We start from the raw sequence: 23,067 nt of genomic DNA, 5'->3' as shown, positions 1-23,067 counted from the left end.
GAACATACTATCGAGTTGGAAGCAGGAGCCAAGCCGGACATAACCACACCCTACCGCCATCCCAAGAAATTCAAAGATGAGATCGAAATGACAATTCAGGAATTGCTAGAGAAAGGATGGGTCTATCCCAATTCTAGCCCTTTCGCGACATCAGTGGTATTGGTCAAAAAGGAGGACAGGATGATGTGCATGTGTGTAGACTACCATGCGTTGAACAAAAAAACAATAAAGAATAGATATCCCATTCCAAGGATAGATGAGTTGCTGGATGAATTGCATTATGCAGTCTATTTTTCGAAAATAGATCTCCGTTCCGGATACCATTAGATCTGCATGAGGAAGACGTGGAAAAGACGACCTTTCATTGTTACTATGGGCATTATGAGTTCCTGGTCATGCCGTTCAGATTAATGAATGCACTTGCTATGTTCCAATCCTTCATGAATTGCATCTTCAACAATCAATTGCATAAGTACTCGTATTTTTTGATGACATTCTTATTTATAGCAGGACATGAGAAGAGCACGTGAAGCATCTGGATGAAGTCCTAAGGATCATGAAAGATTAGTCTTTGTTTGCCAAGCATTCCAAGTGTGAATAACATATGTCAGAAATATTGGTGGGACATGTTAGTAAATATGGAGATCAAGTTCATCAGGAGAAGATTCAGGCTATCCTTGATTGGCCTCCCCCAAAATCACTCATGGAGTTGCGAGAATTTTTTGAACTGTGCAGTTATTACCAGAGGTTTGTAAAAGGGTTATCTCAGCTTAGCACACTATTAACAGATTTGACAAGAAAGGGGTCCTTCCAGTGGAATGACAAGGCACAACTCACTTTTGATAAGCTGAAGGAAGCAATGAGTACTTGTCCCATGCTTGCTTTACCTGATTTCACTCAACCATTCATTATGGAATGCGATGCATTTGAAGAAGGCATTGGCGCGGTACTAATGCAATATAGACACCTCATAGCCTATGAGAGCAGGAAGCTTACACAAACAAAATGCTTATATTCCATCTACGACAGAGATGTTGGCCATCGTACATGTACTAACCAAGTTTTGACAGTATCTGGTGGGTGCCAAGTTTATTGTTCGTACATATCACAATAGTTTGAGATATTTTCTGAAGCAACGGGACTTGAACGAGGGGCAACAAAAATGGGTAAGCAAGGTTCAGGGTTTTGATTTTGACATTGAATATGTGAAAGGAAAGAACAATGTGGTTGCAAATGCTTTGTTTAGGAAACCCGCCATCTGCTTACCAACCCAAATTTCACCTGACTGGAAAGCACATTTGTTGGTATAATATTCTAAAAACACATTTGTCTGTGAGCTAATGGATGTGAATACTCGGGATGATCAGTACAAAGTGGTGGATGACATCATTTTTTATAAGAATCGGATATTTTTAGTGCCAGAATCCAAATTGAAGTAGAAAATCTTGAAGGAGGTACATGACTTACCCTTAGCTGGACAACCGGGCTTCCTCAAAACTTACAGACATCTCAGGAGAGGTTTTCATGGAAAAGTCTTAAAGGAGACATATTCTGCCTGCAGAACAAATCGGGACATACTCTACTCGCCGGGTTACTGCAACTTTTGCCAATTCCAGAATAGAAGTGGGAAAGTATCTCGATGGATTTCATAACAAGACTTCCCAAGGTAAACAAAAAGGATTGTATCTTTGTAGTGGTTGATAGACTGACAAAGTACACACATTTCTTTGCCATCTTATATTTTCAAGCGGCACAAGTTGCTGACTTGTTTTTTAGAGAAGTCTTTCATCTGCACGGGTTACCCTGAAACATTGTCAGTGATCGGGATGGGCGATTTATCGGTATCTTCTGGACAAAACTATTTCGGTTGGTAGGGACAGAATTGTCACCAAGTACTAGTTACCACCCTCTGACAGACGGACAAACAAAGATTGTGAACAAGTGGCTTGAAGGTTACCTTCGGAACTACGTTTTGGCACAACAATGGGCGTGGGTCAAATGGATACACCTAGGAGAATATTTGTTACAATACCATGTATCGCATGTCCATTGGGATGACACCATTCAAAGCACTATATGAGTACAAACCCCTTTCCTACATCAACATAGTTCTCGGTGACAATTGCACACCAAAGGCAAGGGACTGGCGTCAGGAGGGATAGGACATCCTAAGATACCTGAAGGAAAACCTACAATGGGCATAGAAACAACAAAAGATGTACACCGATAGACACTGAATAGAGAGGAGTTTCGAAATGGGAGACGTGGTCTATCTCAGGCTCCAGCCATACCGACAATCCTCATTGAAGGAGAAGGGAAAAGAAAAATTGAATCTACAATTTTATGGCCCTTATTGTGTAGTTTGCCGCATCGGTGAAGTCGCCTACGAGCTAGAACTTTCAAAGGGGAGCCATATTCACAATGTTTTTCATGTTTCCTGCCTGAAGAAAGCCATGGGATAGAACGTCATGTTAGCTTCAGACCATTTGCCACTCAATGAAGAAGGAAAGCTCATATTGGAACCAACCGAGATTATTGAATTACGTGAGAAGACCTTGCGGAACCGAACAGTGAAGGAATATTTGGTACGTTGGAAACACTTGCCACTGGACGATGCAACTTGGGAAGGTGAGAACATTCTAGAGCATCTGACATTGCGTTTGCTTCGGGACAAGCAAAATTTTGGACGGGAGAATTGTAATATCCCCATCATAAAATAGTTTTTTACTCAAATCTTTGTTATTGGGCCGATTGATTTGAAATATCTTGGAACCATTTTTGTTTTGTTTCTATAGGTAAGTGTAGCCGTCGGCTATCTTTGTAGACCCTCGAAAAGTCTTTCCGATGGGAATTTAAGCACGGCTTGTAGGTAGTCGTAGGTATGCAGTTTGTATTATTTTCTTGTACTGTGAATTCCTGTTGAGATTCTTTGATGTTTACCATTTCGGAAGTGAAAGATCTTCCCTACTTGGTTTTGTTCGGTTTCGGTGGGATTCAACCCTCACCCTATTCCATTGCCTATAATACTTCACTCGAATCTGGCAAATCGGAGCACCACCATTGTCTGATGTATTCGGGATTAATAGTTAAGTTTATATCTGAAACCATTTTCCCTTCGTACTCCATCCACTACTCACAACACTCCGTACAAATACCGTACGGCTCCCTTAGCATCTTCCTCCTTGCATTTCGTACTGCCTCCCATCCATATTGCGTATTCTATCAAATCATACTGCCAACCTCTTAATACTGTATGAGCAGCCTTAAACATACTGTACGAACAAAACCATCACCGTACGACCATAGCATCATTCACCGTACGACTTACCTTGCCTCCCTGTACGACCATCAACTGCTCCCTTAACAGTACGATCCCTCATACACCATCGTACAACCTCTAAGGAACACACCATACAACCTCCAGGCATCCACTGTATGTCCCAAAATAATCCATACATCATCTTGTCCCAGCCGTACATCACACCCTATTCGTCTTTCGTGATCTAGTGCATGTCTGTTTGGAGTTAACGAATTTGTGAACATTACATATTATATAATAATATATAATATATAATATGATATATAATATATATAATATTACATATATATAATGTATATTATATATATAAGATATTTATCTTAAAGGTGATTTACCATCAACAAGGTATCACGAGATAAAATCAATCCGATAGAAGCTAGAACCTTAACATTATTGACTCTCGATAAATTGTTCGATCCTTTATGCACTTGGTAAACACTTGACTAGATATTTGCTATGCTACAAATGTATTAAGTCACTTTATGTGTGACCCTAAGAAGATTCATCTAATGGCTGCCAAACATATCTTAAGATATTTAAGAGGAACCATGTAATGACCCACCCGGCGATCCTTGGAAAAAACAAGGATTAAACAAGTCCAACATATTCTTTTTTGTTAACGTAAAGTGCAATAACATCAATATGCAACAACATAAGCAATGGAAGACATATAATCATTCCAAGAATCCCAAGCACCATAACTAACAAACATGCTCAAGTACCAAAACATAAACTATCTAAGCGTGCTTAACTTGCAATGTTCATTTCATCTCTAACATCAAATTATGAGATTCATTTAAAAAGCACAAGATTAATTCCTACACATGCTGAAATAACGAAAGACTAAACTACATTATGAGCATAAAGGGATACTGAAACATTAACCTCCACATTGGGGAGTACCGGAATAATAATGACGAGGCTAAAACACTTGTAAGCATAAATGCATCCAAGATAGAACTAACATGACTAAATCACTGAAGTAAAACATCTAATCTCAACATCTACATATTTGCATTTGTAAACCAATAAGAGCATAAGCAACAATACTGAAATAACATTGCAATGATATATAACATGAACTAACAAGCAATCCACACATCCTACCTAAGTGCACATTTCGACCTAACACAGTCACAACTTCATAAGACATCAAGTCCTCAGTCAGTCCTTGCACACAAGATATTCCATACCACTCAATCTGTGGCCGTAAGCTGGAATTCTCATTGTACTAATGTAGTGATCAAAAGAACCCTTCAGGTCTAATATACTAAAATAATACAAAAGGAATCTATGAAAGTGTGTATATAAAATCACTACAGTGTAACATACATCATAATGAAACATACTCCTACGGCACACCTCTCAAGTAGTGCATCACGTAGAACAAGCGACATCTACCAAACAAGAAGCCATATGCAACCAAGTAGATAAGCAATAATCATGAGAAAACTCATAGTGCCTAAGCACAAGGTGTCAAGTGAACAAACATCACCAAGGAAAACGTGTACATCGGTCCAATGCAGTGATGAAGATAACGGTTTGTTGAAGGGATAGAGATCCGAGCAAGTAGAGAGCAGTCACATATGGCTTACACACATGCCAAACAGTATCAAGGACTGAAAACAATCTGAGACAATGCATAGATCAAGTCCTGGTCAAAACCTCTAAGATACTATAATGGGGCTGTAGTGGAGTGTGGGCATGTGTACCCCAAACAATGGGCCAACATCCCTGGGCACGGTAACACATTAAACGACAATCCAAACATTCCAAATATATTGTGTGTTGATTAAGTAACCATATTTTATTTAGTTTGATCTTATTAAGTAAACACCTCATGTATGCTGCTGTCCCAGCTGCTTTGTGCTGGTTCTTGCAGCAAAGGCCACTCCACATCTTTACCCATACATACCCAACTATCTCACCAAGTGATGAATGTCTAAAGACATGCAATTTCCCACCCCAACCCTCATGATAAACCAACACTCATTGGAGCACATCTCGGCGGTAAGAATCTCTCAAGATTCGGTAGGCATGTACAAAAGAACTGTGCATGTGCAGGGCACGCCATGCTCACAAATATAGAACTAGGGTTGGATGAGAAAGCAAAGAATCAAGGGTGAAACAGAAAGGTAGAAGAGATTGGATTGGGCAATCAAACAATTAACCAAGTCCAACTCCATTCAATGCTTAAAAAGTCCAAAATCTGGACAGCACAAAAAATTTCAGTGAAGCAAATTTCCGCCCAAAACCAAAGTTTAACAAAAAACTATAAAATTGAAAACCCATTGAGCAAACAGACTCAAACAAGCAAAAATTCAATAAAAATTTACTTTTGGGAAAACCTAAAAAAACGGCCAGCATTTCTGTTCATAAGCTTGCATTTAAAAAATAAAACCCTCAAAAAACAGGAAAATGCATGTGGAATCTCAATCAAAATAATCCATTAAACAAAAACAAGCTCTAAGCCTAATCAAGTAAGAATTGAAAGTAAAACCTTCAAAACAAAATTTTAAATGCAAACCCTAACTCACAAACGAACGAGCAACTCCAAGGAACTGAAGAAGAAAGGAAGAAAAACAAACACGCTGCTGAATCTGCCAAGAAGCTCGACAAACAACGGCTTACTCACTACCAACACTTTGCAACAAACCTTGTTGAATTCTACCGGATAGAACTCCTAGATCTAGCAAAACAATAATCTACGGGAAGAGGGTTTCAAAAACCTCCAAACTTTCTCTCCAAAAATATAATGTACCCAAGTATGCATAATGAAATTTATAGAGGCAAAATTTTTCTCTATAGAGAAAATTTGCCCAAAAGGATAGAATTTGGGGAATTTTAATATAATTTCTAAAAATTAGAAACTTTATTAGAAGTTAGAACCAAAGTAACAAGGATCGGAATCGGATCGAAATCGGCAAGGCCGAATCAAATCGTGAATCGGCCATGAATCAGAATCGAATCGGCCATGAATCGGAAAATTAAAAAAACCCTTGAAATTTAGTGAGTAACTTATTTCATAAACCCTTTATCGCTGATTCGATTCACCGATTCACAAAAAATCGTTTGGCTTGAATCGAATCGCCAAATCGCGTGAATCGCATGAATCGCCGTGATTCTTGGAACTATGGTTAGAACCCATCACTTGAATTTGCCAAAATAGACTTAAGTGATTGAAGACGGATGAGTTGGATCTCGCCATCAAAACTATGTAGATGAATAAACCATCTACTCACTAAAATAAAATAATAAATAAATTAATTTAAGATAAATTTAATTAATTAATTAAAAATAATATTTATTTAATTAAGACCCAAAAATTCCAAAAATTTGAATGATCCAAAAGACTTGGAAAATCCATCCACAACCAACTGGCCGAAAACCAAAAAGGTTAAATCAAGCAAAAAACCCACAGAGACATAAACACAGATATGCTAAGCAAATCTAGAAACACAAACAGAATCTAGACGGCTGGTCTAAACACAAGGAAAACTGAGTTAACTCTGAGAACTAGAAGGGAATCTAATCTATAAAAAGAAGGATACGCTGCCCATACCGGAGGCAACATTGGCTCAAGGGAATGGCCAAATCACTATCCCCAATGTCGTTGTTGAAAACTAGGAGTCTTGCACACTTTACACAACTCGTCAAGTGCAATGGTACATATATCAAAGCTGAAGCAACATGTATAATCAGCATAGATATCCATTTAGAACATATCTACTAAACCACCTATGCATAAACTCCATAACACGACATTTCATATGCCACAACACTCACATCAGGTAGGTAAAACAGTAAATAGTAAATCAAAATGAATCTAATGTACCACAACATATTTCCAAGATGAATCCAGATATCTAAACAATGTAATCCACCAGATACATAACATGAAATAAGGTACATGACGCATAAACCATCCTATTAGCAATATCCAAATACTGAGCTATAAAGTAAATGTCATCCACATATGTAATAATAACATAATGGTCATCACTAGAGTATCTCAAGTATCTCCAAGAACAAAATGGAACATTGTAGCAGAATGACAACATGAGAGGCACTAGAAACCATTGGACTTGGATTAGAGTATGATAAGACAGAGCTACATCTTCAACGGTATTTTGATTCTGATTGGGTAGGCGGTTCTATTGATCATAAGAGTACAACAGGGTGCTGTTTTAGCTTGGGATCAGCTACGATATCTCGGTTCACTAGAAAACAATTAGCTGTTGCTTAGAGCTCTATAGAAATAGAATATACGGCAGACTTTATGGGGGCACACGAAGCAGTATGGCTAAGGAAACTTTTATATGGTTTATTTGGCAAACCATTAGAATCCACCGTAATTTACTGTGACAACCAAAACTGTATTAAACTCTTAGTAAATCCATTTTTCCATAACAGATCTAAACATTTAGAGCTTCCCTACCACTATATAAGAGGTATGGTAGACAAAAATGTCATCAAACTGAAGTACATTAGCATTGATGAACAAAAGGCAGATATCTTCACCAAACCTCTAGCAAAGTTGAAACTTGAATACTTCAGCAACAAACTTGGTTTAACCAAACTGTGATTCAATATTATGTAAAATTGTTATTGAATACTTAATAAAATCAATATTGCAATATTGTGGATATGTTGTGGCAAGGAAGATGACAATCTTTCTTGTAGATAAGGTCACTATTGTAAGGTGACGATCTTAACAATAGTTTGACTTGTTGTCATGTATCTCTAAATTGAGAAATACATAATGATGGATGTATCAAGGTTGACTATGTTGGATTACTAATTAGAATATGTTGGTTCTTGATACAATACTTATCACTAAATTCAGTTCTGGTTTAGACGGGAATAGTGATAATGGTTTAAGACAAAATACACTCTAGGAGTCTGCTCTCAACCCTCTTTCTTCTAAGTGGGAGTGTTAAGGATATAGCTTCATTCAGATTGAAGCATCCTGATTATTGATATGGATTTCGTATATTAATACACACACACACACACACACACATATAAATGTTTATAATCATATTAGTCTTTAATAGTACATGTTCAATATAATCGACTAAGGGTGATCAGCTAAGGATAGAAAATGACTAAGGTTAACAAACAAACTAAGTCCTCCGCTTGTTATAGTAAAGAGTCACGACCATGAAAGGCCATGACTTCACATGACTTTTGTCACAGGAAAAGTCAGGACCTTTTGTGGTTGTGACCTTCAAGAACATATATCGATTAAGACCGACGGCTGCCGAAGTAACAAATCAATAACAAAGTGCATTGAGTTGATTCAGCAACCATCTAATTCACCATTGTAGCCTTTAGAGAAGTTAGCCAATTAAGGTTAATATAGTCAGAGTCATCACAAACCTAAAGCATATTCAATAGACACTTTCAGGTATGATAAATCGAAGGTAGTTTATTCTCTTGAAAATATCCTAGCTTAACACATTCCTCTAATAAACTTTTTTGGAACTTTCTGAATGAATATATTTTAAATTTATTTTTTATATTAAGCTTTGAGAAGGTCCTGTTTTTTTGATGGGTAATGGGCCGAACCTGAGATAAATTATTATTATTTGTTGAAATTAATTATTATTATTTGTTAAGCTTGAATGGACTTGAACCCAATACCAACCAGATGAGAGGTTCACAACTAGTGTTGTGCTGTATGCTGTTGGCTACTTCTAGAAGGTACTCTTTAATAAGGTGACCTCATAATTATTAATTATATTTTATTTTTCACTTCAATTAAACTAATTATTGATTTAATTTATTGAGACAAGTTTATAATAATAAGTTTAATTCATTTATTTTAATATCTTATTATAACACAATGGGATTGAAAATATGTCAGATGTCCTTTCTAGAAAATCATTTGGTAAAAGGGGACATTACAGTTTCTTTCATTTCTATTTTTCTTGGTCTATATGCCTCTGGTTGGTTTTGAACCTTCCTGGACATTGAACGATGAGACACTCTTTTCATTGCTATTCCTTTTGAATACAACTTTGAGCACTTGATGATTTTTCATTCTTAAACACTGATCTATATTTTTCATCACTGATCTCTGCTTGATTACCTTTAATTGTTTTTTTTCTTCATGCTTTCTGGGTTTATGTTAATAAATATTATAACATTACACGAATCAACTTATTAATGATTAATGCTCTCTCAAATGAAATCTACAGGTCATCCCTGGGAATGAAGTTCGTGTGATGAAGATGATGAATCGAATCGCAGATATTGGTTCTACAATTGTAATGGGAAGGGGAGATAATTTGCATACATCAGGTCATGCTTACTGTGGAGAATTGGTGAGGGATATATTTATCTGAATCTCTAGTGCTTATAGATTAGATGACAATATAATCAATTCACCACTTAAGTACCCTACATAGAAACAATTTATTGCCATTCTTAAATGAGACATGATTCCTGATACTGAAACATTGCTCTATATAAATGCACAATTGTTTTACTTTCATGGTAAGCCTCATCAAGTGGATTTTAAAGAAATAATGTTGTCACAAATTTTGAAGCTTTTTTAGCCCTGGTAAATATTTGCACACATGAAACTTGAAAGTAAGAAAAGAAAGCATGGCAGAATGCATTTGACTGCAAAAGAAAAGAACATTATGTACATCTATGAGGACGTATAAGAAGTTAATAAATTTTGTAGATGACTAGATACTCCATTCAAACAAATGATACCTGGGACTAATTGAATGGTACTTGGAGGCTTCAAATAATCAGAATTTACATTTTCCATTATGAGCATGACAAGACAAATAATATCAAGTGATGCAAAAACAATATTGTCAGAAGAGCTTGTGCAGATAAAATTAAAATTTAATTTTACTTAATGGTTACTTTCCCTTGCTTTACATATCTTATTATTTTACTTTGATAAATTGATGTTTTGTCTATAGTATTCTGATCCATTTTAATTTTTAAACAATCTTAAACATGACTTTGATTTTGGCGAAACTGAAAATAATTTTGTGTTACCATTCCTACTAAGATTTGGTCATTGTTTTCTTTCTACTACTCTTGCTCTAGCTTATACTAGTTGACATCCTATCTGCTTCTCAGGAAAGTTCAAATAACACTATTAACAGTCTTAATATTCTTCGAATGCTCTGGGCCTGTGATGATAGGGTGCACAACTTTTTTGCTTTATCTGCATTTTAGTTTAGTACATTCGTTGTCATATGTCAACTAAAAGATTAATAAGTATATTTTATATACAGGCACTTTTCTGACTTTGTGATTGCATTCTTAATTGTCTACTTTATGCTCTGAACAATATTACTTTCTGCCTTCATAATAAGGGTGCCAGTGTGGTGGTTTCTCCCAGAGGATCTGATTGTCCACATTTTGGTTTTCATATCTTCGTTGTCCTCCTCCTGTAGATTACATGTACTTTTTGACTTATATTTATGGCATGGCCTCTTGGTCGTTATCCCTTCCCTCCCAAAGGTCCTCCAATTTCACTATACCATAATCAACTTTGACACTAAGCCTGCGACTGCTTATATTGTCCACTATTCATACTTTATAATAGAATAATGATATTTTTCTATGGCAGGCACAAAGTACACATTTTAATTTTATGCTCTCTTGGAGCCATCTGTCTAATTTTTTTTTCTCTATATATTCTAACAATTTATCTTTTCTTGATAAACCTTATATACCTTATTTATTCATATGTAATGACCCCTTGAGAGACTGCTTAGGGTTTTGTCTAATTTCTTATGATTCAAATGGCAGTAGAGACCATTTCATATAGCCTGTGTACAATCTTTTAAATGTTAAGTATGTATTGAGTATGATATGCCAAAATATATCTCATTTATTTGATATTAAATGACACTGTCCTTTGTAATAATGACTACTAAGTTGGTTTTCAATCTGATTAATTGTCTGATCTGAATTCAATGGACACCTCTTCTAAGATATTAATCCATTAAATCAAGGGTTGGATAGATCAACCATAAGCTGTTGAAGTTAGCTTTGGGAGCCTTGATGTGAAGTATTATTTTTAGACATCCATAAATGAATTAATAAATTAATTATATTGTCATGACTTATCCAATATCTCTCCATTATTAAAGAATCTAATCTGTCTATTCAAGGACAGTCATCGTGACACAGCCTAACTAGATTCCTCCCTAGCTAAGAGGGAGTGTTAATGTTGTTGTAGCTATGGTTGGATTTCTTTAGGATGACCTAGAGGTCAAGTGAAGGATTGATAATTTTGAGTATCAAGAGATATTTTCTCATCACTAAAGGATTGATCAAGTCTTTGAAATAAGGATGTCTTCAACTAGTCACAAAATTCCAGTTACATGTGTTCAAGCACATTCAATCGTATTATGTGAAGTGTACAATTTTCTCATTGGCTCCCAAAAGCTTTGTAATTTTTATATTGGGTCATTGGGTGGTGCCTTCATGTAATTGGTTGATAGGGTGGCAATCATAATTAGGGTTTGTAGGAATTAATCTTGGCTCTTGATCTTGAATTGATTGCGGCCTTTCATTGTGGTTGAGCACCTATAAAAGGCCAAGACTTTCTCATTTGTAAGAGTTAGTAGAGGAGTTACCGAGTTAGAAGCTAGAGAGCTAGTAGTAGAATTAGATTAGGCTAGCTAAGGGAGAGATTTGATCAAATTGTTTTTACATTGCTTATCAAAGTGATTGATAACTCATTGTTGGTTTTCATGGTGAATTACATAATGGTGCTTTGAAGTGTTGCTTGGTTTGCCCAATCTTTCACTTGGAGTATTTTTCGTTTCATGTTGAAGTAGTTTAAGTGAATGAAAGTGATCGTGGATGTTCACTTTATTCACTTGAATAAATCCGGGCCATTAGCCTCTTGCTGATTGTAAGTGTGCCTTGTGTGGTAAGATGATGATTTAAAGCACTCAACTTCAATTAATATTCAATCTTTAGTTTGCATCCATTTAATGGGATTGAAGATTAACTATTTGAGTGTTCCTTAGAAGCTTGTACTAAGTGGGTGGAGTTGTTGATTAAGCTACATGTAGTAGAGTCCAAGTTCATCCATGATTCCTTGAATTGTTAGTTAATTAGAAGTAGACGTAGCATAAATTAAAGTTGAAGTAGAATTTGTAAAGATCATAATTATATTTTCATTGCATACTGTCAAGCCAAATCCTTAGAAGTGCATTGTCAAATCTTGAGAAACAATGTAAGTCCCCAAGTGTTTACCAGCATATAACATCATTTCACTTGGCGAGTATCCACAATAGAAGAAACCTTGAAGTCATTTCATGATCTTACTTTGCAAGCTTAGCATGAGAGATGACCTTATATCATGAGGGGATTGAATATTCAGTATTTCGCCTCAAAGCGTTGAATGTTTGATTCTGTATGTTGCACTAGAATAAAACTCACATCAACACTACCACTTAGACTTACTTTTTTATAATAGACCTTAAGCTTCAAGTAAATGACTCTATTTTATTATTTACTTTTCCAACACTTTAGTCACTTAAAATTCATCTTTATGAATAATTAATATAAGTTGCCTTTTGATTCCCTTAATTTTCTCATTCACTCGAAGTTGTGGAAAATACACAAGTAGCATAAAGGTGAATTTTGAATGTGCCAAAATACAAGAAGCTTACCAAGGTTCCAACTTAATAAAAATTGATAATTTTGAAAAACTGAATATTCCTCGAAGAAGCTTGAAATGCGCCCAAAATGTTGCAATTGTACTCAAAAGTGCCTTGGATTTGCCTTGATCTCCAAAACTCACTGCCACTTGCAACTTTGACCCCAAAAGATTGCCACTCTCTAGAAAGGTTGGGGTTTATGACGATATTGGAAAGGCCATAAAAAGGGGACATTACAAGTGGCTTCTACTGTCTTTCTAAAGGAAAGAAAAACCTCTAGAAAGTCCCTTTGTTAGCCTTTTGAAGTAAAATTTCCAATTGTATGGCTCACCTATTAGTTACTAACTTTCCAGAACTGAGGATGAACTGAGATGAAATAACCATACAAATGGCACTTTTGACTACAAATGGCACTTTTGACTAAGTATACACCGCCCATGCTTCATAGTTGCAAGCATCAACCTTATACCTTTGATAACGGTTATGTAACAATGAATAAACATATCAATAATTTATAATGAAAATGCATGCTTCCATAAATTTTATCTTTATAAGTTCTTTAATATTTGATTCTCCTGTGTGTTTTTGTTGAAATTTTGAATTTTCTAGTCTTATTAAGATGGAAGTTGAAGACATACTTATGTTACACAACTTGATGAGAAACTAACAGTGAGCTTGTCTTATGAAAATTCAAGTTTAATGACCTTTTTAAGAAAATTTAACCTGTCCTAGTTGTGTATGTAGGAGGAAGCCCTCAGATTGGCAAATCCTCAGCATTTCTTACCTGTTCATGGTGAACTGGCCTTTCTGAAAGAGCATGAGTTACTTGCAAAATCCACTGGCATACGACACACAACTGTAGGTTGATCTTCCCCTAATTCATTTTTTTCCTTTTCTTTTGATATTAGAAGCTGCCATTGTGGGCCACAAAATGTTCATAAATTAGTTCTTCCGTGATAGCTTGCAGCAATTGATTTTCTAAAATTTCATTAAAGTTATTTTCCCTGTGAATTATTTGTGCTGTACTCTTCAAAAAAAATCTCAATGACATTATTAATGTCTTCCTGTTTTTTAGGTAATAAAAAATGGGGAGATGCTTGGTGTTTCTCATCTTAGGAACCGAAGAATCCTTTCTAATGGTTTCTCCCATCTTGGAAAGGAGAAATTGCAGGTTAGTTGTTTCCTTACAAGGCTACTCTTACTATATTTACTGGTAATTTTAATGAAATTTGTAATATTTTATTTTCGAAGAAATAACCACCATGTGTCTTAAAACTATAGTTGATGTACAATGATGGAGTTAAAGCATTTGGAAATGCAGCAGACCTATGCATTGATGAGCGGATGAGAATAGCCCTAGATGGAATTGTTATTGCTAGGTAAGGATAAAAAAGTATCTCTACGATTTACTGGGCATTAAAAAGGGCAATCACTGGACTTCATCATTTTGTGTCTCCAAAATGCTGTTGCTAAGGATAAAAGAGCATCTGTAGGTTGTACTAGGCATTTATCTAGGAAAGTTGCTAGAATTGATCTTTTTGTGGGTTGGTCTTTTATCGTGGTAATTTACTGATATTTTATATTTATGTCACATTCTGGAAACAAAGTTGAAAGAATTGTGCAGTTAAAATTTAGATGGTCATGGACCAGGCAAATACTCTCAAATTTAGTGACAAATGTAGTCTATTTTTGACAATTAACAATGATGGCACACAATATAAATTGTGCAATGCTGTTTTCATATGCAGACTCTCCTGGTAGAGTATTTTGTGCAGTTTTTTGGTATGACAATTGGTAAATTCTCCTTACAGATTATACTTACATGATGTCATAACTGAGGGGCCTCCCATCAAATTTAGCTAGCACTTTCACTTACATTGTCTATTGGGATAGAACACACACAATTGGTTGTGAGCCAGATGGAAAAATGGATTTGTACATATGAACATGTAAAATGTGCCTTGGTTATTTGAACCCGAGTCTCCATTATGAAAGGTTCAATTATCTATCCATAGATCTCATTTCCTTTTACATATTCCCTTTGTAGTATTAGTTTAATTCTTGATTCTGATTTTTTCATGATGGAAACCTTTCTTATATTATAGCCACACACAAATGATGCATAAACTGGTAGTGCTTGAGAGACGTTTACTTATCCTTCTTGCATTGTAATTTATCATCTCTATTATCCAAGTCGTGGAGTTAGTTGAAACTCCAAGTAACATGCATCTTAATTAGGAGTTGGCACAAATATGCGTCTCTTACTGATCTAGAAAGAATGGTTCACATCAATTAACATGCATCTTAATTAGAACTTGGCATAAATATGTGTCTCTTAGTGATCTACAAACAATAGATTCACATCATCTCTATTATCCAAGTCGTGGAGTTAGTTGAAACTCCAACTAACATGCATCTTAATAAGAACTTGGCACAAATATGTGTCTCTAAGTGATCTAGAAACAATAGATTCACATCTTACAAAGGTCTTGTTTAACATTGGATCACCACAGTTTTTATAACCACGTAGTGGACATTGTTGTGAGTCTAAGAACAAACATAAAATTCCAAGTCACATCACAAAGCATATATCTTCAAGGGAATTGGTTTTCTATTCGTTAGCTCATCCTAAATAACTGTAAAACTGGATAAATTGTATTATGTCTTCAAATTTTACACTCAAAAAATTGTTTTTGCACCTGTTTTCTTCAATGCATTGTACCTAAATTGTATTTGGTGAAGTTGTTTGTGCTTGTTTCTTTTCCTTGGTTAGTTGTAAAAGTGATGAACAGTGGATTATTTACCCCAAGTTTAAACAGTATGGTTTAGTCCAAATAGCTACCTCTTTCCCACTTGCCTTCCCCCTCAAAATAAAAGCATCATCTATAATCAACCAAAGCCCGTAATTTGTACTATATTTGGTAGACTTGAATTAAAAATTACTAAGTAGAACCAATTAATTTAACTCGGGAACCTTAAAAATTGATTAGATTTCTTTCAAAATATGATTCATTTTGGAAACTTCAATAACAAGATGTATCCAGTAAGTTCATAAATGAGCACAAAAGTGTTCTTTATTAAATTTGATTAATTTGAGCAAAAATGGAGTACAAAATCGCATCACTGTCAAAATTCATAGTACAAAATGAAATACAATGTTTTACATCTTCCTCTTCCCTAATCTATTGAAAAGTTGGAGAAAGGTCGAGGTTCTAATCCTTGGAGTCTATTGTGTCTCCTCACTTGGCATAGAAGGTTATAGCTCAACTTCCTTCTCGGCTGTAGATGGAAATGACCTCTCAATCTCATCAGTGCCATTTTAATGTCCCTTTTTGGGCAACTTAGTGAACTGCGATAGTTACCTAATTCTGCCTTTCTACTTAAATCAAAGGACTGCAATTGCAGCCAAGTAAAAGATGTTCACGGAATGTCAACTGCTATTTCTGATCTGAATGTGTAACTATATGCAAGATTGATATTGAATTGTTGGCGATATCTGGTACACAATTATGAAAAATGCTCTGAATTATATTGGTATTGCACTTAGTGTGACAATCCTTGCTAGATCAAGTGTGGAAATACAAACTTGCAATGGAGATGTAAGGGTATTGCTTATAGCAATACAAATGGTTATTTCTGATATAACTAGTATTACATGCAATGTCTGAATTATAATTATTGCTTATAGCGATGTAGATGACATTTCTAATGTAATCCTTCAAAACTGCACAATCAATTCTTATTGCTTATAGCAGTAGTTGCTGTTTCTGATATGCTAATGTGCTTATGCAATTCTGGAAATACTGCTGTTTTCTCTCTTGGGTTAACAGGAACTAATGCATAAAGATGGAATAAGGTATCGAACACGTAAAGTATAAGAACTCAGAAGCAACTTATGCATTCATTCATTATCAATTGCAAGATTACATTTCCAATGATAAGATGTCTTTACTTGTGACAGAGACAAGTGCATATAGTAGCCGAGGGATGCGAGGTGTACCGTCGCGTCGGTAACTATCCTTGGTTACACAAAACTGTCTAATTACCTGATTACTTGACAACATCATCCCCCCCAAAAAGATAGTCGTCTCTAGACGACAAAATGCAAAATGGTCCAGACTACACACAACAAAATATGGGTAATAATACCATAGAATGCTAAGAAGAAGAAGGGGGATGGAAGTTAGAACACGTCCCTGTAGAGTCCAATATCTTTCGTAGCTGGTAGATTTCCTCATGATGAATCTCCAAATCTGCTTGTACTTGTGAATTGAGCTGTACAACTTCTTTCAACATAATTGCAACCTCTGAAGTCTCAACTTCCTTCTTTGCATATGCGGCTCGACTCACAGTCACGAGGCCTCCTCTAACTGTTTCTTCACCATGCTTTTGTCTTGTAGGATCACTACTTACTTTACTGCCTAATCTACCTACAGTGTAGCCAACTAGATGGCAACTGCTCACTAGACTTTTTCTACCAGCTATCTAGACCTCACAGTCGCCCCTCCATCAGCCTTGGCACGTCACTGAGCATAGTAGGTGCCTTTATACACCTCTCCATAGTGCTGCTGCTTGGTCCAAACTTTGGTCTTGTGGCCTAGTTGGCTAGCATTTCTAGCGTCTCAATTGCTGGGCATCCTCTTGCCTAAAAGCAAGATCAGAAGCGTAGAGGGCATCTCTTCTGTATGTAGGCTAAGACAACCTGCAACTCCTTCGTTCTAGTCATTGCATTCTGACCAATCACATGACCCATCTCCGACACATCCCCCAGAGTCTTAAGGCATGCCATCGTTCTCTTAGTATCTAAACTGATGGAGCCTCAAAATTTTTTCAAAATTAAGGCCTCCATTTATATATTGTATTTTCACTCATTTTTATTAGCTTTAAATTTTTGGATCATTATCATGTTGTCATTAGGATGAATTCTGTAATAACCCTCCTCAAATCTGCTCTCAAAAATGCTGATGAAAGCTCAAGCAATTTCATCAAACAATTCACATGCAAGGGACATATGACTGATATAGTATTTCAGCTGGCTTCAAATGATTTTTTCTTTTATTTGCATCAATGAGAATCTTGTGCTAGAAGACTACAATGGACTACACAATGACCTAACATGAGTGTGCTACTAATTTTGACAATATTTAGTGCATATATATGATCTAAGCATGAGAAATGAACACCTACAGCAAACAGTTGATATGGAAACTAACTAGCTGATAAATAATGATATTAAATTGCTTAAATGACACCAGCAACTATTATCTTCTTAATTGCAATGAAAAATACAATGCTCATGAAATATGGCCAAGACTTTGGCATTTGCATGGATTACAAAATGATAATGCTGGTATAATGCACACTTACAGCTGAAAGCTTATAACACCCTAAAAAGCAATATTAACAAAAGAACCTGGTTGTAGATGGCTGTAATAATTTCCTTCAATGCTGCCCCTTCTATTTTTCTTTTCCGATTTGCTTTTTCGACTGCTTTTTCGGATCCGCTTTTTGAACCGCTTTTACGGATTGCTTTTTTCACCTGCTTTTTCGGTTTCGTTTTTTCGGGCTGCTTTTCTGTATCTGCTTTTTCGGACTGCTACCCTGTTTAATCTCAAGACCATATCTTTGAATGGCGTCAAAATTTTCAGCTTGAAGGGATTTCGTCCTTCAAACTATTGAGACATAATCTCCAGAGAATTTTCCAATTTCTTTGATATTTCCAAGCATGAATAAATGAGAGCTATCCTCTTCCTTTTAATCCCTTCCTCACTTGCTCCACGCTTCCGTCTTGCCAATGTGGGATAATACATGAGTTTTAATATTACTTTTTCTTTTTCTTTTTACAAAGTCCATGTATGTACTCAAAGGGGGACTCTTGATTTTTTATAAAGTGACTTTATGAAACATTATAATATTTAATTTAAATAGTCACTTTACCGTTGTAACATCAAACATTAAAATAATATACCAAATAAACTCGAAATCCCACATATAATAGCTCATCAAAAAGAGCCCAACAAAACGCATCTCATCCTGTCACTGAAAATTGAAGGCACTGCATCCCCCTATTGGCTTACTAAAAATAGTAAGTCTTTCTGAAAACCCAACAGATGAACTCCGTTTGGCCTGTAATTAAATTTGATAGGCCAAATAACCTCAGGATCCCTTCTGAAGTCGTAGTTAGCCCTCGGGACCATACAAGAATGGGCTAACGACAACATACCTCCAAACTGGCTAAGTGGGGGACATTACAGTCCGCCCCTCTTGAAATCGCTTGTCCCCAAGCAATCTCAACTCAGGATGCTGAATAATCTCCTCTACCTCCCATGTCGCTGTAATATCCCCAATAGGTTATAATTTCTTCAAACACCAAAAATCTTTATACTTTAGTTGTTTGACATTTCCTCAAACACTTTGCAGGCAAGCTCTGATACCACTGTAATAACCCTTCTCAAATCTGCCCTCAAAAAAATGCTGATGAAAGCTCAAAGAATTTCATCAAACAATTCACATGCAAGGGACGTATGACTGATATAGTATTTCAGCTAGCTTCAAATGACTTTCTTTAATTTGCATCAATGAGAATCTTGTGCTAGAAGACTACAATGGACTACACAATGACCTAAGATGAGTGTGCTACTAATTTTGACAATATTCAGTGCATATATATGATCTAAGCATGAGAAATGAACACCTACAGCCAATTGACATTTTTACAAACAGTTGGTATGCAAACTAACTAGCTGATAAATAATGATATTAAATTGCTTAAATGACACCAGCAACTATTATCTTCTTAATTGCAATGAAAATTACACTGCTCATGAAATATGGCGAAGACTTTGGCATTTACATGGATTACAAAATGATAATGCTGGTATAATGCACACTTACAGCTGAAAGCTTATAACACCCTAAAAAACAATACTAACAAAAGAACTTGGTTGTAGATGGCTGTAATAATTTCTTTCTATGCTGCCTCTTCTGCTTTGCTTTTTTCAAATTGCTTTTTTCGACCTACTTTTTCGTACTCGCTTTTTCAACCTGCTTTTTCGGTTCCGCTTTTTTCGGACAGCTTTTTCGTACCCGCTTTTTTCAGCCTACTTTTTCTGTTCCACTTTTTCGAACTGCTATTATGCTGAATCTCAAGACCATATCTTTCAATGGCATCAAGATTTCTAGCTTGAAGGGATTTCGTCTTCCAAACTATTGAGACATAATCTCAAGAAAATTTTCCAATTTTTTTGATATTTCCAAGCCTGCTTAAAAGAAGCTCTTCCATTTCTTTTATAGTGTTCTCACAAGAGCTCCATCCTTCGTTTTCTCAATGTGGGATAAAACATAACTCCTTTTATGTAACTTATGTCTCCAATGTGTTATAAAATAAAGGGGACTCTTTTAATTTAAATATTTTCCACAAACTATAGTCTATGCATTAATAAAGTTAAATATTTAAATTTAACTTTATAAAAAAGCTTTATCAATACAAAACAAATTTTATCAATGATAAACAAGTCTTCTTGCCGATTTTAAACAATTACCATTGACATACCGCTGCCACTGGATGTCCACCCATGCCCAAGATGACTTACTATAAATAGTAAGTTTGCCCAAAGTTGCCTCAAAACCCCTCAGAAAGACTTGCAACTGAAACTATCTAGGCCAGATGGCCTCTAAGCCCCTTTAATGTCCTGGTTAGCCTACGGGACTGTGGGGAAATAGGCTAATGACAACATCATGCTATGAATGCTAAAAAGGGGACATTACAGTCCACCCTTCCCAAAATTGCTTGTCCCCAAGCAATGGCCGAACAACAACCCAATCAATCCATCTGAATCCCAAATGTAGTCATGAACTATATTGCTATTAGTCAACATAGGCTCCTGCAACAACTTGTGAAATTTAACCAAGAGGAATCCATAAATGAATCGTGAATCATGATGCAACTGAACTCCAAATCCACTACTGCCATAGTCAGGAACCCACGAGGCACAAACTCTCAAAATATTAGACCCCAAGTAGAGTAGATCACCCAAACTGTCAGCATAATAAACACCATCCACACAACCCACCGTGTTATGTGGAATGCACACTCCAACTCTGCTACAATAGTGACCACTCCCACATGAAACTGCACCAAATACAGAGAATCCACACACTGTACATCTGCTGTAGTTAACGCAACTCTGCAAATTACCGGCCACTGTCTCATATCCATAACACCCATGCACTGCTGATGGTGAATAGTCATTACACGGTAGATAGCAAAAATGAGAGCCCAGTCCAAACCTGTCTGCCATCAACTCCTCAACACATGGATCAAAAGCAAACCGATGAACATATCCTTTAGTATAATGCCGGTAAAAAGAACCAATCTCAGTCAAAGACTCATCCTGTAGACGTGATATGATCAACTGTGACTGATCATCAGCTAAGTCAGAGGATGATATAGCCAAGAGTGCAGAATCAACAACAACATCACTAGTCTCTATGCCCTCCAAGTCAAACATATCACAATGCTCAGCTGCAGCGCCCGACTCAGTTGAACCTGCCTCCAGTGGAAATGGACCAAATATGCCAATAGTAGTGTCGTGGACAGATATATCCTCATCTCCACTACCTCTATCAACCTCGACCATGGACATCCCCGGATCACCAGACACCACAATCTTTGATTGTACAGAATCTGGTAAAGACTGAAGTCGCTCTAACTCCATGGTCACCTTAGCCAAATGAAACTGTGACTCCTCGAAAGCCAACTGTGTACTCTCAAGAATCTCAAAAGTCACCTCGAGCTGCTGAGTAAGCTCAGTCACCTCATCTTCCTTGGCCAATAATGCATCGTATGCTGTACTCTCCCACTCCATAAGATAATCTCTGTCGGTTACCAACTGCATATAATTTTGTCTCAGAATCCGGATAGCCTCCCATAAAGAGTGGATCTCTGTCAAGGAAAGATAATTGCCTCCCTGCTCATCACTAGTAGGAGAACTCCATCCATAAATTGCTAACAACTGACGAGCAGCATTGAAATGCTTGCAAGCAATAGAAATGTCTCGCTCGCCAACTCTCAGCTGACTAGACACATGATTGTGCCGACTAGTCGAACTCCTATACTCTATCCCTGGTACACTGTCCAAAGGAGTAACCTCGAAATAGCTATCATCTGCAATACTCGGATCCTGGGACTCTTCTGTAAACTCTGTCATATCTGAGAGATCATCAACCCATTCCAACAAGAATGGTCGACTGGATATATGAACAATGCCCAACACAGGTGTGTAAAAACTAATTCCAGCATCAAACAAGTTGCTGGCATGGATGAGAACTACACCTTGAAAACTACTAATCAAGTCCATGATGGTGCAATAGATACTACTACCACGGAATGATAGATATCTCTGGTCAAAACGATCCCAAGTACTAAGATAAGGATCCCAACATCTAATCTATGAATGGAAACCAGCTGGCAATTCAAGTAAACTTCTCACCTGAGTAATGTGAACAATACCAAATGACTTCACGCACCTGTCTACAATCTCTGAATCTGGAGTGTGAATGCTAGACATACTCATATCATCATCGTGTGACCTGACTGTAAAAGAAAACTGAGTCCCTGCTATACGCGCTAACTTCCAAACTGAACTCACCTCAGGACAAAGCTCGTCCACGTGTCTCTCAGAATCCTGGAGAGCCAACCGAGTACACACCAAGGAATTTCGAGTATCCTCCAGCTCATGAAAAAGCCGGTCAACCTCCTCCTCCTTCACTGCATCATTCTTGATTTGTTGTAAGTCGTCACAAGAAGAACCTGTTGTGACTCCTTTCTGTCTCTCCTGCAGTTGAATCATCCAAATGTGATTCTCAATCAATCCATGTATCCTGTCATGATGAGATAAAGCCATGACAATATCCTTGTCCCTTGTCTTCAGCTGGCTTGCCAAACCAAGTGAAGAGCTACTAGCCTCTATCTCATGTGAAGAAGCATCCAACTGTGCTTGATACTCATTTTCTGCAAAGTCCTGAATGCTTACTTTCTGATCAACTGTACTATCCTCAAACATGACAGTATCCTCAACTGCTATAACTTCATCC

At 36.5% G+C, this 23,067-nt stretch overlaps 1 pseudogene across 1 annotated transcript in view; it reads left to right on the top strand.

The window, feature by feature from the left end:
- LOC149560554 (ribonuclease J-like) overlaps positions 1-23,067 on the top strand; it is a 314,963-nt pseudogene that overhangs the window by 165,928 nt on the left and 125,968 nt on the right. The window contains exons 12-15 of the transcript XR_016363705.1: positions 9,523-9,648; positions 13,717-13,830; positions 14,048-14,143; positions 14,254-14,351. The product of XR_016363705.1 is annotated as a ribonuclease J-like (transcript). The remainder of the gene's footprint in view (positions 1-9,522; positions 9,649-13,716; positions 13,831-14,047; positions 14,144-14,253; positions 14,352-23,067) is intronic.

The sequence above is a fragment of the Cupressus sempervirens genome, chromosome 4 (assembly GCF_028749045.1).
Source record: "Cupressus sempervirens isolate cs-2001-9-10 chromosome 4, ASM2874904v1, whole genome shotgun sequence".
Taxonomy (NCBI): domain Eukaryota; kingdom Viridiplantae; phylum Streptophyta; class Pinopsida; order Cupressales; family Cupressaceae; genus Cupressus; species Cupressus sempervirens.
Note: the sequence above shows the minus strand (reverse complement) of the source record. Positions and strands in the feature narration are given on the sequence as shown.